The following is a 15,070-nucleotide window of genomic DNA, read 5'->3' as shown; positions in this document are numbered from 1 at the left end:
ATATCAATTGCCTTTTGGAAAAATGTGTGAAAATATGTCACTGTATGTTTGTGGTTTCTCATCTTCCCGGATGTGATTGCAATGTATTAGTTTTGTTATCTCATGGGGAAAAAATGTAAGAAATAGGACAAGTATTGATTATGAAATAATGTACAGCAATAACTTGTGGCATTTCTCACATGTATCAAATATTGGTCAACTGGCACTCTACATGTATGTGGTAGTCAAAAAGAGTCAAATCTGTCAAAAAGTACAGATTTGAGTTGTTTTTTTGAAGACTTGCCAAAAAAATTAATTTCTATTTTATGCCAATGGGAGGGCACCGCAAATTTCCATATGAAACACAATCATTTGGAAGGTTGAATCAACAATCATTATGACTTGGTGTGATTTGCGTTGGCTACATGTATGTGGATGAATGACAACAATAAATAAGTAAATGGAAAGAACCCCTATTAAAAATATGGTATCAAATGGCTCTGTGCTTGAACAAACTGTTCCATGTCATTGTTGCTTTGATTTGCCATGATTATGCAAGGGCCTACGACATTCCGGGGATACTCTCTGGCACACAAATGTCACGCTTAATTAGAAGAGTGGAGATTGCTTTTTAATTGGGCCAAATTGGTAGCGGTACCTGACAGGTTTTTTTTAACAGAGCCGTCGATCTCCTACCGCACATGTGCATGTACATGTACAAATACATGTACCGGTACCTGTCTGTACAGTATAACTATAAGCAATGGATCGTCAAGTTTCCATCCGAAATGTGGATTAGATCTGTTTGGTTCATAAAACAGTGTCCCAGGTGTTTTGGGGGTCTCTTAATGAGTTATTTACAGATTCCGCTTGACGAATGAGGTTTGCACAGCGTGACGTTGACGATAAACTTGTCCAAGATGAAAAATTGCATAGGTATGATGGTACAATGTCAGACGGCATCTTCAGTGCCTTTCAACTGTGTCGGTATTTGTTTTATTTATCGGTGACAAGATGAATGGCATCATTATGACGGACCATGAACACACATGTACGTACCGGTACGTATTCATATTTGATGCTTTATACCAGTATCTGTGTGTATATTTACAAAGCATTACAAATACTGGTACATGTCTACTGGGCCGCGCTTTGGCGGCCCTTGAACATGTTTCTGACGTCACAGCCATGACGTGAAACTTGTTTCCAGTGCACCGCAAAAACGCCTGCCGACCAATTTTGTGTTTTTTTTGTGACATCACTTTGTAAACAAACATGGCGGTGAGCAGACCATGATGACCACCATGGGAAGACGAATGTTTTGGTCAATTTTACACGATTTACAAGCGAGAGTCGGGCAGTCACATTTCCAGTATTTTCCCTGGCAGAGTAATTAACTTTGCCCAACCGACTGTACAAGCATGTTGAAATACCTTTTGTGGTAACAAAGTAACGACGTCTGTTACAATTTTTCGCCATCTTGAAATGTAAGTGAACCGATCGCAAGTCTCGGTTCAACTTTGGTGTGAACAATGACGTCATTTCAGTGTAATCGAAGCGCCCAAACGGTCCCAAACCAGAAACATGGTTACGGTCACAGCGCCAAAACGCGGCCCAGGTATTTGGTGCGTTTTTCCTTTGTTCAGTTTGAAATCATTGCCATGACAATCGGGAGAGATTTGTTACTCTTGACATCCAAAAAATGTGTAGTAGAAAAATAAGGTCAATTTTAAAACTTTTTTTGGTTAGAAGGGGGGAGTTTGGGATGGTGATCATATACAGTACATGTACATGTATTTTTGGTTTAATGCAATTTTTATTTCCAAATAAATGTAATGTATCTTTTCTGTTTGTAATTCCAAATTTCATTTTCCAGATATATACGGAAAAAAAAAAAGTTCACGTTTGTATTCAAGTATACATGTATGTGTGTACGCTTTCCTCTGTAAAAAAGTAATTAAATTGCTTTTGCTGATACCCACGCCTTTTTCATTCCTTTTTTTTTTAAGAGCAAGCGGATAGAGTCTGAACTCCTGACAGGTCTGCTTACCCTCCTAATCTGCTTATCTACCCTTTTGCGTTTATCCTCTTACCGGTGGCACGTCCACGCCCGCAGCCTAAGTCTTGCCGTTTCTCTCTGATCTTTTCCCCCAGACACGGCAGTAGCTCTCACCCACCCCCCCCCCACCCCACCCCCACCACCGTATCTCTAGCCAAAAAAAAAAAAAAAAACGCTAATGAAAATTTTATTAGACATTCAAGGCCTGGCCGTTGGGCAGAGTTGCCAAGTGTCTGTTCCCGCAAACCCAACCGGCCAATAAAAGAACGCAGAGTTAATGGTTCCCTGTCTGGTTAACAAAGTTAATTACATTACCCAGGCCTCACGAGCAATCATAAAAATGGGGGAGAAAAAAATAAAATAGCAAGAATCATCAATTTATGATGGAGTTTCAACATCGTTACAGCCGACGCAGACTCGGCGAGAATTCAATTACGCGCGATTAGTTATTGCGATGAAACGTGCATGGCGATCCATTACACTTACTGTAGGTGCGGGTCTTGGACCGGTCTCTCTCAGTGTTCACCTGGACGAATGTTTGCTTTTCATTTCCATTAGCGGGGAAGAAAAATATTGTTCATCTTTTCGCTTTTACATACATGTAAGACATCTACATGTACATGTAATTGAAGGACAAATATTGCAGTGTTTTTAAACAATTATTAAAAAAAATTGCGTGTGTTAACAGAGTCAGCATTTCCGTATGAATTGTTTCACATCTTCAATTTTTTCTTTAATCAACCCTCCTAGGAAGGTTAACGAGCCATTCATAAATATACCTAAGAAAGTTTACCCATTTCTATTCCACGAAAGCCTGTCAAGTGGCCGGTTTTTACAGGTTGATAAAGACCGGCTGGCGGGTCTTTAAGCACTTTTCTAGTGAGACATGAAATTTGAACTCCTATGAAATCACGAGCCAGCACCATTTTATTGGTTGAATATTCACAATCCTCACATACCGGTAGGCATGGGCAATACTACCAGTCAGTCAGTATTTCATTCACACTTCACCGGCAAAGCTGCGTTCTACGCCACATCAATCACCTGTGCGCTAAGGAGTTGTTTACGACTACTTGCAAGAGGGCCACACAATTGCATAAAAGTAAAATTGTTGAACAAACTTTGTTGGAAATCTATAATTTTTGACTTGTTTTTACTTTTAGACTGAACATTTTTGATTTTTTTCTCACCAAAAATGTATGAATTTCAGTGATGGTCATTATATCAGCATCCAGACTCCAACTGGTCTTAAACATAATGTTTTACGTCACATCAATCACCTGTGCGCTAAGGAGTTGTTTACGACTACTTGCAAGAGGGCCACACAATTGCATAAAAGTAAAATTGTTGAACAAACTTTGTTGGAAATCTATAATTTTTGACTTGTTTTTACTTTGAAAAACTTGATTTTTTTTTTTACCAAAAATGTGTGAATTTCAGCGATGGTCATTATATCAGCATCCAGACTCCAACTGGTCTTAAACATAATGTTTAAAACTGGCCAAACACACTTTATTCCCTTATTGAAATACACATTTCTTTGAAAGTTACGTTCATTTAATCCTTTCATTCATCTCTACTTTTTCTATTTAGAAAAAAAAAAATTTACGTGTGGAAATCAGAAAATCTTTTTCAGATGTACACGTATGTATACTACTGAAAGTGAACATTCATCATCACTTGAGCATTTTGGGTATGGCGCACCATAAGGAGTTCATTACCAAGTGGGGAAAAATTCATCAATTTGCAATGAGCTGTTGGAGGCCCTCAGAGCTCACGCCAGGCAATATGATATACATTGGAGTAACGAAGCCTGGCTTAAGATCCTTATGAAATGTGTTCAGTGGAGCGTGTTATGGATGTCTGTGCACAACCTCTGAAGCCGTCCCTAGGGGCGTCATCCTACTTTAGGATCTCAGTGCTTGAAACTCATTGGTTAAAGGAGCACATGCTCTTCAGTTTAACAAATTCAACTTCTTTTCTCCTAACAAATTTTGACAGTGTGGAGTAGTTTATTTTCATGAAAAAAATTGCTCTAATCTCTTTTGGTGCCGGCAAATCTCTGGAAAAAAAGCATTTATTTTGGGTTGGTGTTGCCCACAACATATCCACCCTAGTCAGAGTAGACTGGTTTCCGGTCCCCACATTATTGATTCTAAACGGGGGCGGGAGCCAGTCTGCCCGGCGAGAACTGAATTACATGTTGTCGGACTGGAGATACATGTAGTTTGACATTTGTTAAGAAATAAGTCCACAGCTAAACATTGGACAATTTTTATGGTCGATGTCTGGTGAATAATTTGTGTATCGCTAGAAAATTGCAATTTAAAAACCAATCAATTTTTCAGAATGACAATCAAAAGTACAGCATGGAAAGTACATATCTTTAAAGGGCCACGTGCATTAAACCTACCGTAACTCCCGAGGCATTTTTGCTAGGATACAACCTCAATCCTGCAAAATCCTCCAACTGCCTCCATGTAAAAAATGCATACATGGCATACAGCCTCAATCCTCCAAAATCATCCATTATTTCTTGCATGGTCCTTGGAGGGGTGACCACTGCCTCAATCCTGCAAAAATCTCCAGCAATCACTGTCAATATGTTGGGCAGAGCATAGAGAAAAGACACATAGGGCAGAGCCAGTAACATCCTGGAGCAGTGTGGAAGAATATAATCTACACATGTATGCCTAAATTTATACACGGCTGAGCATAACACAAGTTCTGGCCCAAGACCTTGACACAGTGCATCCTCCGAAATCAGCCACACATTTTGCCATACAGCCTCAATCCTGCAAAATCCTCCATTTTGCAAAGAGGATTTGGGAGGACTTGGGAAGGATAGGGTTAAAATGCAAATCTAATTTTGGACCAAGACTGGTGAAATCCGAGAAGAGGATTGGGGGTTTGAATCCATCAAGTTCGGGCGAGGACCATTAGTCGACTAGTGACGTAACTTACGCCTGCGCACTAATGGCAACATGCGAACGCCTTTAGTCAATTCGCTGGTCAAAACGTCATCACGAAACTTCTTAAACCTGGCTCCCTGCTGTGTATAATGATGCGCGAGACTATTTGGTAACCAGCGATAATGCAACCGTGCCCTGTGAGCCGGTTCCAAATTGAGGGACTAGAGTACCGTAGTTCAACAATTCTGCGTTCCAGCGAAGTTAGTCAAATTATGGTAAGCCATAGTCCTGGCCTGAACTTGCTCCCAGCTGCTCGGGGTTGTGTTTGATGTCCTTCAGCAAGGCACTTAACCTCAATCCACCTCTCTCCACCCAAGAGCATTAACAGTTGATTTGGCAGTAGCTGTGATTATGAGGGAACCTACTAGTATACATCTCCATCCATGGGGAATAGAAATACCAGTTGTCTGAGTTCCTTCATGCCAAGGAAATCGCTAGCCCAATGAACCATGTATGCGCTAGTGGTAGTACTGCTGGTAAAGTCTGTCATGAGCCAATGTGGCCCATCAGGCCAACATTTACTGGTTCATGTACATATGTGTATCTCTGGTTTCAGTAGCATTAAACAACTGAGAATATTTCTACTCCCCCCTGGATGGAATGCTAGTCCATCACAGGTTACTCCCCAGCTAATGCCGGTACCCATTTGTACTCCTGGGTGAAGAGAGGCAAGTGGGGGTGAAGTGGCTTGCCCAAGGACACAACATATGACCAGCAACTGGATTCGAACCCCTGACCCTTTGGGCTAGTGGTAGACTTGACTTAGTTTGTACTGTGACACTATTCTACATAATTAGTAATGGGCCTGATTGGTGGATAATTTGTGCTAATTGCTCAATTTGCACAAATGCTCGATTGCAGGTCTGCGGAGATGCGTTTGCGGGACCGGTCAATTCCGTACAAAATCTGATCTCAGACTTCACTTTACTTCTCTTTTTTTTTTTTAACGATCTTCCAGAGCCATGAATAAGAAAGAAAAGGTGATTGTTTGACCAACAGTGCAGCGTGATCAACCAGTCACGCAAACGCATTTCTGCACGATCAAGTGATGTACACAGATGTACATGTACTGTACAAGAAAACTATGTTATGTTCAGTGTAGTACATGTACCGGTATTTACTACACGTGTATGTACATGTACCTGTTTGTTTGTTTTATTGCATGTTTGTTTATCTTATGAAATTAAAAACTCTCACAAATCATACAGTAGTAACTGCCTTGATTTCATCTCTTCAGCCTTTGAAAAACATGGACTCTTTACAAAGAAATCCTCATCTTAGTGCATTTTACGAAATACCAGGTTATGATTGAGAAGGGGGAAAAAAAAAATCAGAAATTGATGTTTGGATAAGTATGCCCTGGAGACCAAATCTGTCTTAAAAAGAGATGAGTGTATTTGTTTTATCTCCACCAAGGGATAACTTCCTTCCCAGTTTGTTTACCTCCAGAAGCGACTAAAATTGGGGGATAGTTTTTTAGCTGGCAGTTTCCGAAGATTGGATTTCTGTGGATGGGGGAGTGAGGTTTAAGAGATGGAAATCTCTCTGGCAGAAAATGCAAAACTTGTTTTCTCCGAAGAGAGCCTTTTCCGTCTTTGCAATTTTTGCCTGTGCGTGTCGAAAGAAAAGCCCCTCCAATTGACTTGAGATTTGGATGGATTTATAAAGCAGGATTAAATTTTATCTTTGATCTAAAAGAAAATTGAGGCAATACCCTCGTTCGCGTCTTCTTTTTTTTCCCTTCCCTGTTTGAAATGTTGAATTCTGCCGTTGTTCAAAACGATGGTGTGCTACTGCTAGGCCCACATTCTAAGGTTACATGTACATTCTGGGTTAGGTGCGTACTTTTTGGGGGGGGGGGGGGGTTGTCATTGCCCCCTCTCCCATCCCCTCCTGTAAGTGGAAAGGAAATAAAGAATGGGACAATTTATAAAGAAAAAGCGAAAATCACTTACAAATGAGAGATGCCTTTCTCTGACTTCACCCCCTCCCCACCCCGAGTGGTCTAGTCTAGATCCGCCATTTTCCTGTTTCAATTTCATAGAGATATTATATTACAAATGTACAGTGTATGTATGTGCTCAGCATGGATTATATTTGCCTTGAAAAAAAAAGGGTTACCAGCTAAAATGTCAAACAAATGTATACCATTTGTGACTGGTCCTCCGCTCAATTTTGTTAATTCACATACAGCTGTACATTTGATAAGCTGTATAGTTTTTTTATGAAACAGCTCTGTGGCACTGGGCGCTGGATCTTACCCAAAGTTTGGGGAGAACGTGCAGCTTCAGGTTTCCCCCAAGGTTTTCAAATACTGTAAAAAAAAAATCAAAATTGTGTGTAAACACACTCAAGGTCATTGAAGATTAAAAGTTGGGTACTTGATCTGAATTCTTGTACTTGGCAAGTCATTGTGATTGTCAAGATATCCTCGGGATCCACCTGTGTCACAAACGTGGGTTGGCTGAGGAGGGTAACACATGTATCGCAACTGTTCATGTGTGCACCAACTACATGTACCCTGACCTCACATCCATAGATATTCCAAGAAGCTGCCGTGTCCGCTTGCCAGCATCTCTCTTCTCCCGAGAGTCAAGGTCCCTGGAGATTTCTCAAATTAGTTTGCCATCGTGTGGGGAGGACTCGTGGAATTCCAACACTGTGTCTAGAGAATTTCTTGCACTTGCGCTGTGTAGGCCGGTGAAGCCGAAGCGTGTGACGTTGAACTCTGTCACCTTCATGTTTTTCACCCTCAGGGTTGGTGGTTAGGAAAATTGGGTCAATGCCCTCAGAGAGACCTGTGCATATGAACTGTACATATCTTCTGTATGTATCATCCGTATGTGAGTCGTAGAAAGTTGTAGCACGGGGAAGGGGAGAACTTGCAATTGACGAAATTGAAGAAAAAAAAGGTGCAACAAAGCTTGCGGGCATTCTAGCAATTTTTGAAAATCGATTTGAATTCTGACCAGGAGTCCTCACATTTCTGTTCCAGAATCAACTCCAAATTTGCCCTGTATTAATAAAACAAAAGGGAAAAACACCGCGATTCATTTCTGAACTGTAGCCATACCCCTTCCCCCTCCCCTTAAAAAGAACAACTGTTGTTGTATTACAAAAACACTGCATTCGAATTGACCAATCACAAACTTAGTCCAGATTTTGGAATAAAGTGACGATTTATAGTAAAGTCGATCTTGGCTGGCGCACGGGGTAGCATATAACTGGTACCGGTACATGTAAATCTGCATGCTTAGATATCAGACGTTGGACCGGAGTACCGGTAGGGCTCCATGGACAATGGATGGTACTCAGACTAACCCCCCCCCCCCCCCCAACCTAAAATACCAGACCAGCGTTCCATCGATTGAGCTTCATGTAGCCTCAATTCATTTTGGCTAGAACTCCGTACTAAAAAGAAGGACACCCTCTGTCTGGCCGTTATTGTCCAACAGAATCCTGCATTGTGCTTGTTATTCACCCCATTCCCTGCTTCGTTGCGCTGTTGTCAGACAGGGTGGGTACTTTTTGGCGGGAATCCAGCTAGCCGTATTGTTGCGAAAGCTATTGATCTGTTGGTACTGACAGACAATGCCACAGTGATGACACTACTGGTGGCGATGCATGCATTGACCCGGGCAGTGTCAGTCTGTTCTAGTTGAATTGCAAAGCCTAGACAGAATGGAGAATTCCAAAAAGTCGAAAAAGAAATCTATAAAGGCTTTGTGAAAGGACTGGAAAGTAACATAAGGACAGTGAACTTTCATGCATTGTCCTGTTTTTGTGTGGTACATGTACCGGTACATGTAACTGTTAGCAAAGCGTTATGAAATTCATCATGGACTTAAATGCAGGAAAATGCTTTTCGGGCTAAAGAGTTTATCCATGGATGCTTGGCTAGAATATTTTCCGGTGTGAATTCGAGTCGATAACCTGTGACATACCGATACTGTATCACTTCCAAACAATGGCCCAGAATTTTGCTAGACAATTTTTGAATTGTGGTTCTGAAAGTACAGTGTATATATTGCATACCCAGTGACAGTCGGCTTAATTTTGCCATGTAAACATGAATTCATCTTACATGCATGTACCTGATTAAGTTGTTGTAAAAGATCATGCAAGTTTTTAATTACCGGTACAGTTATTTCACAGGATCAAGGACTTTCAATTGTATTGTTTAAACTCATAACAAATTATTCAAGTGAAAAGTTCAGTTTGGCTTGTGTACATGTACGGTACTTCGGAGTATTACGGTACGGAGAATTCGCACAATACGTAAAAATACTATTATTAAATACGGGTACATGTAGCTACAAACTATGTCCATTGCTTTCAAATTGCTAAAAAAAATCTTTACATGACATGTCTCCAAAAATATAAATAAATAATTACATAAGAGTTTTATACCTCTGGTTCTTTTCAGAACCATTCTCTTAGTTGAGAAATTATTCGCACATGGTGTTTCCGCAAACCTTTCATTATTTAGTATCTCCACCATGCAAAGCCTAAAATCTTACTTAATTACATGTAAGCAAAAAAATAAATAACTTCAGGGATTCCAGTTTTCAGGCTATTAAAGCCTGAATTCAGGCTTTTTTATGTTTTGAAAAAAGAACAAAAAAATCAGGCATTCCATCCCTTCGCAGGCCAGAAAAATCATGCGGTAGCACGCACAGAGAAAAAAATGGCACATGCGATACTCCATGGCAATCCCCATGCTAGCTATGAATGTACATGTACCGTACCGTACTGTATGAATTGTACCGTTAAGTTCAATGTCTACAGAGTGTAGTATTGCAATGTGTTTACGATGTATTGCGATCGTTTTGTGCATGCGTGCCGTCTTTCGGATGTCAAATTTTTAGGCCCTGGAGCAAAAGCCCACTGGCATCCCTGGGTCTGTTTGCTTCTTGTCTTAATAACTGACCACTGAGAATGAAATATGTACTTGACACAATTTATGTATATTTTATAGAAACAAGCTGGGCAATTCCACGGTTACTCACGTTACATTTTCGTAACGTGAGTAACTGATTTTGTGCACCTTGTTTATCATACATAACACATTTTTCTGGATGTCATCTTTGGTGCTTAGGTAGGTCTAGGTCTACTCTATCTACCATGGGGATAACAGTTATTAAACCTTTCCAGTGAGGTCATTACAGCCCAAGGAAACTCAAAAGTACATCAAAAATGTAACATGAGTAACCGTGGAATTGCTCTGCTACATTTTTTACAACTACCGGTAGTGTTTCAATATGTACCTCTTCATGACCAAAGTTTAACAATTTTGGTGTTCTTCCTGTAAGAAATTAGAAGTAGTTGACAAAAAAAAGGCAAATGGTTCAGTGAAAGCGCTGTAGTAACAGACTGATCACTCAGTGATTCCTGACCTTGATGTTTGACCTTTGCAAAGTGTAACAGGTGAGGATGCAAACAGGCCGAGCTAGAGATCATGGAGGGCTGCCTGCTGAAACATCCACAGCCCTTCTGTGGTCTGTTTGCCTTGGGCATAGCTAATTGATCGTGAGGTCAATGTGGTGGGCCGGATCACCGTTTATTCCACCTGGCAAATCTGCGCCCGATCTGTAGAAGTTTCCGGAATCCTGTCCGGAGTTCTAGTATTAGTCATATGTCTCTCAGTTTTGTTTGAATTACGGGGACAGTATGTAAACACCATTTTGTCTGTGTGTGTGTGTGTGGGAGGGATGGATTTCATTTTGGTGTTGCATAAAAACTATAAAAATGCATGTAAATATGACATCATCAGAGTGTCTCTTCAGATTTCACGTACTAGTAAACCAATGCAACCACCAAGTTTTGTGTCCCTTGTGTTTTTAAATAATCACATTTTGATGACGTCACAGCACAATAGGGATAGATGTATTTTCGAATAATCATTAATAATAATAATCGTAAATTAATAATAATAATCGTATTTTCGAATGAAATTGTTCCGACGTCGACGTGATTGAATATTATAAATGTGTTGATCAAGTTAACGTACACCAGCTTGAACTGGCCGCCAGTCAGGGGTTTGCGTGCTCAGATGCGGCTATCAAAAGTTGACAGATATCTTATTATTAAAAGTAATGTACATGTATGTAAAGAAGAGGCAGTGACATGTAACTGATACTTGTCTGATTTTTGAAAGAAGAAATTTAATCCAATAGGCCTATTCCTCTTGAAAGCTGTGAAAAGTTGACTTTGACAAAATCTGGTGAAAATGACAAGCAATAGAAATGCAACTTAAATGCAATTAAAAGAACAGCGTTGATGTTTTTCATCCTTCCCTGAAGACTCGCATATTTAAAAAAAAAAAATTTGAATTGAAGAAATACAATTTGTTTGAATATATTTGGTGTATTTGGCACAGCGCTACAGCGCTACAGAACATTCGATTACTTTATGTACACAATACAATGTACATGTACCGGTACACATGTACCAGTACATGTATGGTATTTGTTGCATCTATCCACTAAATTGTAATTTTATCAAAAATAATTTATTCCTTATATTTAGGTGTACATACAAGGAAATCATATTCTTCAAAATCTGAAATCATACATTTGTACTCTTCATAAACTAAGTTCAACTGCTTCCTTTCCACCGCTTTGATAAAATTACTTGTAGCACCTAGAGGCTTACATACGCAGTGTACTGCTCCTTAACCCAAGAAATCCTGTACCATCTTTCTAGAGCCACCATGACCCCCCCCCCCCCCGGCCCCCGTAAGGAAGTCTCTATAATACACGCTGCAACCTGTTTGTCAATATTGCGCCATTATGTATTCCCCGATCAATAGTGCACTTCATTCCGCCCGTTTGTTGGGACGTCGTTCCGTATTTGCTCGAAATCAACGCATCAATAATTTAATAACCCGAGCCCCATTTTGCCTGTTTTTTTTCCCCCTCCCTTTCTCCCTTCTGTCATTAATATACCAACAGTATTGACACACGTGTCGGGCACACATTTGCTCACTTGTGGTGGGTCAGTTTCAGCACAAGAGTTAACAGCAATGATATTTATTTTTCTGTGAACTTTGCGAGTTGTTTGTGCACACAGAAATGAAGCTATTTTTTGCTGCTTAGAATTTCTTTGAGACATCATCTTTCAGGCCTAATACATGTATGTTCCATCTGAAAAAAATTCAAAATCTACCCTGCTTCTCGAAATTAAAATTTTGAATAAATCCTGACTTACACTGTACATTTTTCTTAGAAACCTTCCCCCTGTATCCTCCAAAATCCTCCACTGTGAAGGTCTGCAGGAAAGAAACCAATGCCAAATTCTTCATATGTTATGGTACTTTTCCAAATGAAGTTAAAGGCATATAGGATCATTTATACCAAAAGTAACCTACCAAATTATTATTAAAAACCTTACTTTGATTAAAGATCGTACTGGTACTAAACACCCGGTGAAATTACTCCGCCTGGCTTGCTGTTATTGAGAAGAAATCAAGTGATGTGCATATGTACATGTACAGTGTAGGTGATTTCCAACATTCAGTGAATTGACTGATTTTTTGAATAACCCTAACCCCCTAGTAATTCCTCAGGACTACCCTGCTAAATCCAACAGAGTCCAACCGGACTTTCCTGTTCAATCCACTGTGCCTTATTTTCAGTTGTCTGCTGAATCCAACGGAGTCCAACATGGCGTTATAATGCGGTTTAGTTGCCTGCTGAATCCAACATTTTGCATCAGAAATGTACACAAGGGATTTACTGCTCAATCCAACAGGTTCCAACGGGTATATGACATAGTTGGATCCTGTTGGATTCAGCAGGGTTAGGGTTTTTAAGATTGCTTTTGACAAAAACGTGTCACTTGATCAAGAGGTTGTGCATGGTTTTCACTGTTTTCTCTAACAGTACCGGTATAATATCCACTTAGCCTAATTACTTAAAAAGCCCCCAACGTGCACAGTACCTAAAAAAAAATGTTTACACTTTCATTGCACGCGACCGGGTCGTTGCTGCTGTTGGGATGTATCATTCTTCCTGTCTTGGAAAATCTTGGGAATTTACCAGCGGTCATCACGAGTTGGATTTTTAAGTTTGGTGAGTGTACACACTGAACAGTGTGAGTAGAGCAGGTGACCAGTCTAAGCAGTAAGCAGTGAGAGTTTTCCTTAGCAAATTTCCAAGGCAATCACGAAATTTGATCCAGTTGAAATGGTTACACTCAACGCGATGTTCATCAACACGACCCATTCACCACATATATCAAGTGACTCCCTCTCCCCCCCCCCCCCCCCACACTGCGGTCTGCAGTAACCATACGAGCCAGAAGATGGCGCCCCTTCCCCGCTACCTTAATGGATCCGCGGCGCTCGTAATTTAAGACAGAAGGGAGGGAGGAGGCAAATGCGCGGTGGTTGTACAAGTACGATCAATAATAGTCGTGCGTCTCGATTCCGACCCCGTTGTCGCTTGGCCGTCGAGACTTTTTGTGAGGGCGGAAGGAGTCGCATGTCTCCTGCAGCTATAGCAATTAAAGTGACACTACGCCGGGTGTGTGTGTGTTGGGGGGATATTGGCAAAGTCTATTTTTAGATGATTTTTCAGCTTTAAAGGGGCAGTGCTCGTTTATACCGTAATTATGTGACTTTATTGCTACATTGTAATGAAAATATTTGGGGGGAGCAGGGTTCAATTTTACTTTATCAAAAAAAATTGAATTATTATTTTTCAATATCTTTATGGTCCTGAATGATATGATGTTAATCATTTGATACACTGTAACATGTACATGTGTACCTTTAAATTTGTTTTAAATGCTACGATATATTTGGGTTTGTTTGTTTGTTTGGGGCAAATTTTTCCGCCAACACGGAATTTTTTGGTTCTATTTGCGTGACGATGAAATCAGAAAAATTTGGCTTTAAATGTTGTTATGAACTCTGTCTGCTGCCCTCACTTGACTCTGAAAATCAATTGGTCCAGATTTTTCCACATATTTTCCCTTTTATTTTGGGGGGGGGGGGGGGGGGGGGCTGGTGGAAGCAGGGGAATAAACCTCCTTTCTGCGCATCCTCTTTTGATTAGATTATATTCCTTCGCCCGCCGAACAGAAGACGACCAGAGGTGATGTTTGTTTGTCAGACGCAAAGAGAAAATCGGTCTCAGCTTTCGAGATTGGTTGCTGGGGCAGACTCCCGTTGCCATTAGGGCATCTGTGTGACACACTCTGCGCTGCCACCGTTCGGGTAAACGCACTTTAGAATGTGTAACCTTGCGACGATGGGTACGGCATACCGGCGTTTTCTATCCCTGCGCTTCGGTTCAATTTGTAATCTACCGCGGCGGACAGACAGACGTACACATACACTGTGTTATGGTGCTGCAGTATTGCCTACGGGTATATGATCAATTTGGGAGTAATTTTATGCCACTGCCAATTTGTCAGAGCCGGCAATAAAAAGTGGTGAGCCCTTCGTAGAAATGCAACGTTGGACGTGCCAGCAAATGTTTCTCTGTGTGTTCTGAGTTACTGTGTGTATTTTATGGCATTCAATTTAAAGGGGCATGTATGTAATTAATTTTTCTTAGGAACATATTCTGTGCAACTTTCTCCTTCTCTATATGACATCCCTTTTTGGTAATAATGTTATCGAAAAATGGACTTCTTTAAACTTTCAACATTAAACAAGTCAGTGTAATAATATTTTAAATGTTTTAATAATTGACAATTTACTTTCATTTGATAAATTTAGAAGGAAAGTCTCTTGCTGAAAAGTTGGATATGGATACGGCATGCATCATATTTTGAAACATGTCTTTGTACCGGTAATTACAGTAGGCATCAAAGTTTTAAAGTACATGTACATCCACGTATAAATTTGAGAAAAATTAATGTACACATGTCCATTTTGCAAGCAAGAAAAATCTCCCGATAAACCTCGTGTAAGTGCCCACTTAGTTTAGCATTCTCACCTATTTTGACTTGATGAGTACAAAAGAAAGTGTGTTTTTTTTTACAAATTAATGTGACAGTTTGAAAATACCATATGACATTGATGTACCTGAGAAGCAATACGAAAAAAGAA

Source organism: Patiria miniata, unplaced genomic scaffold (genome assembly GCF_015706575.1).
Source record: "Patiria miniata isolate m_02_andy unplaced genomic scaffold, ASM1570657v1 HiC_scaffold_16, whole genome shotgun sequence".
NCBI classification, from domain to species: Eukaryota; Metazoa; Echinodermata; class Asteroidea; order Valvatida; family Asterinidae; genus Patiria; species Patiria miniata.
Note: the sequence above shows the minus strand (reverse complement) of the source record.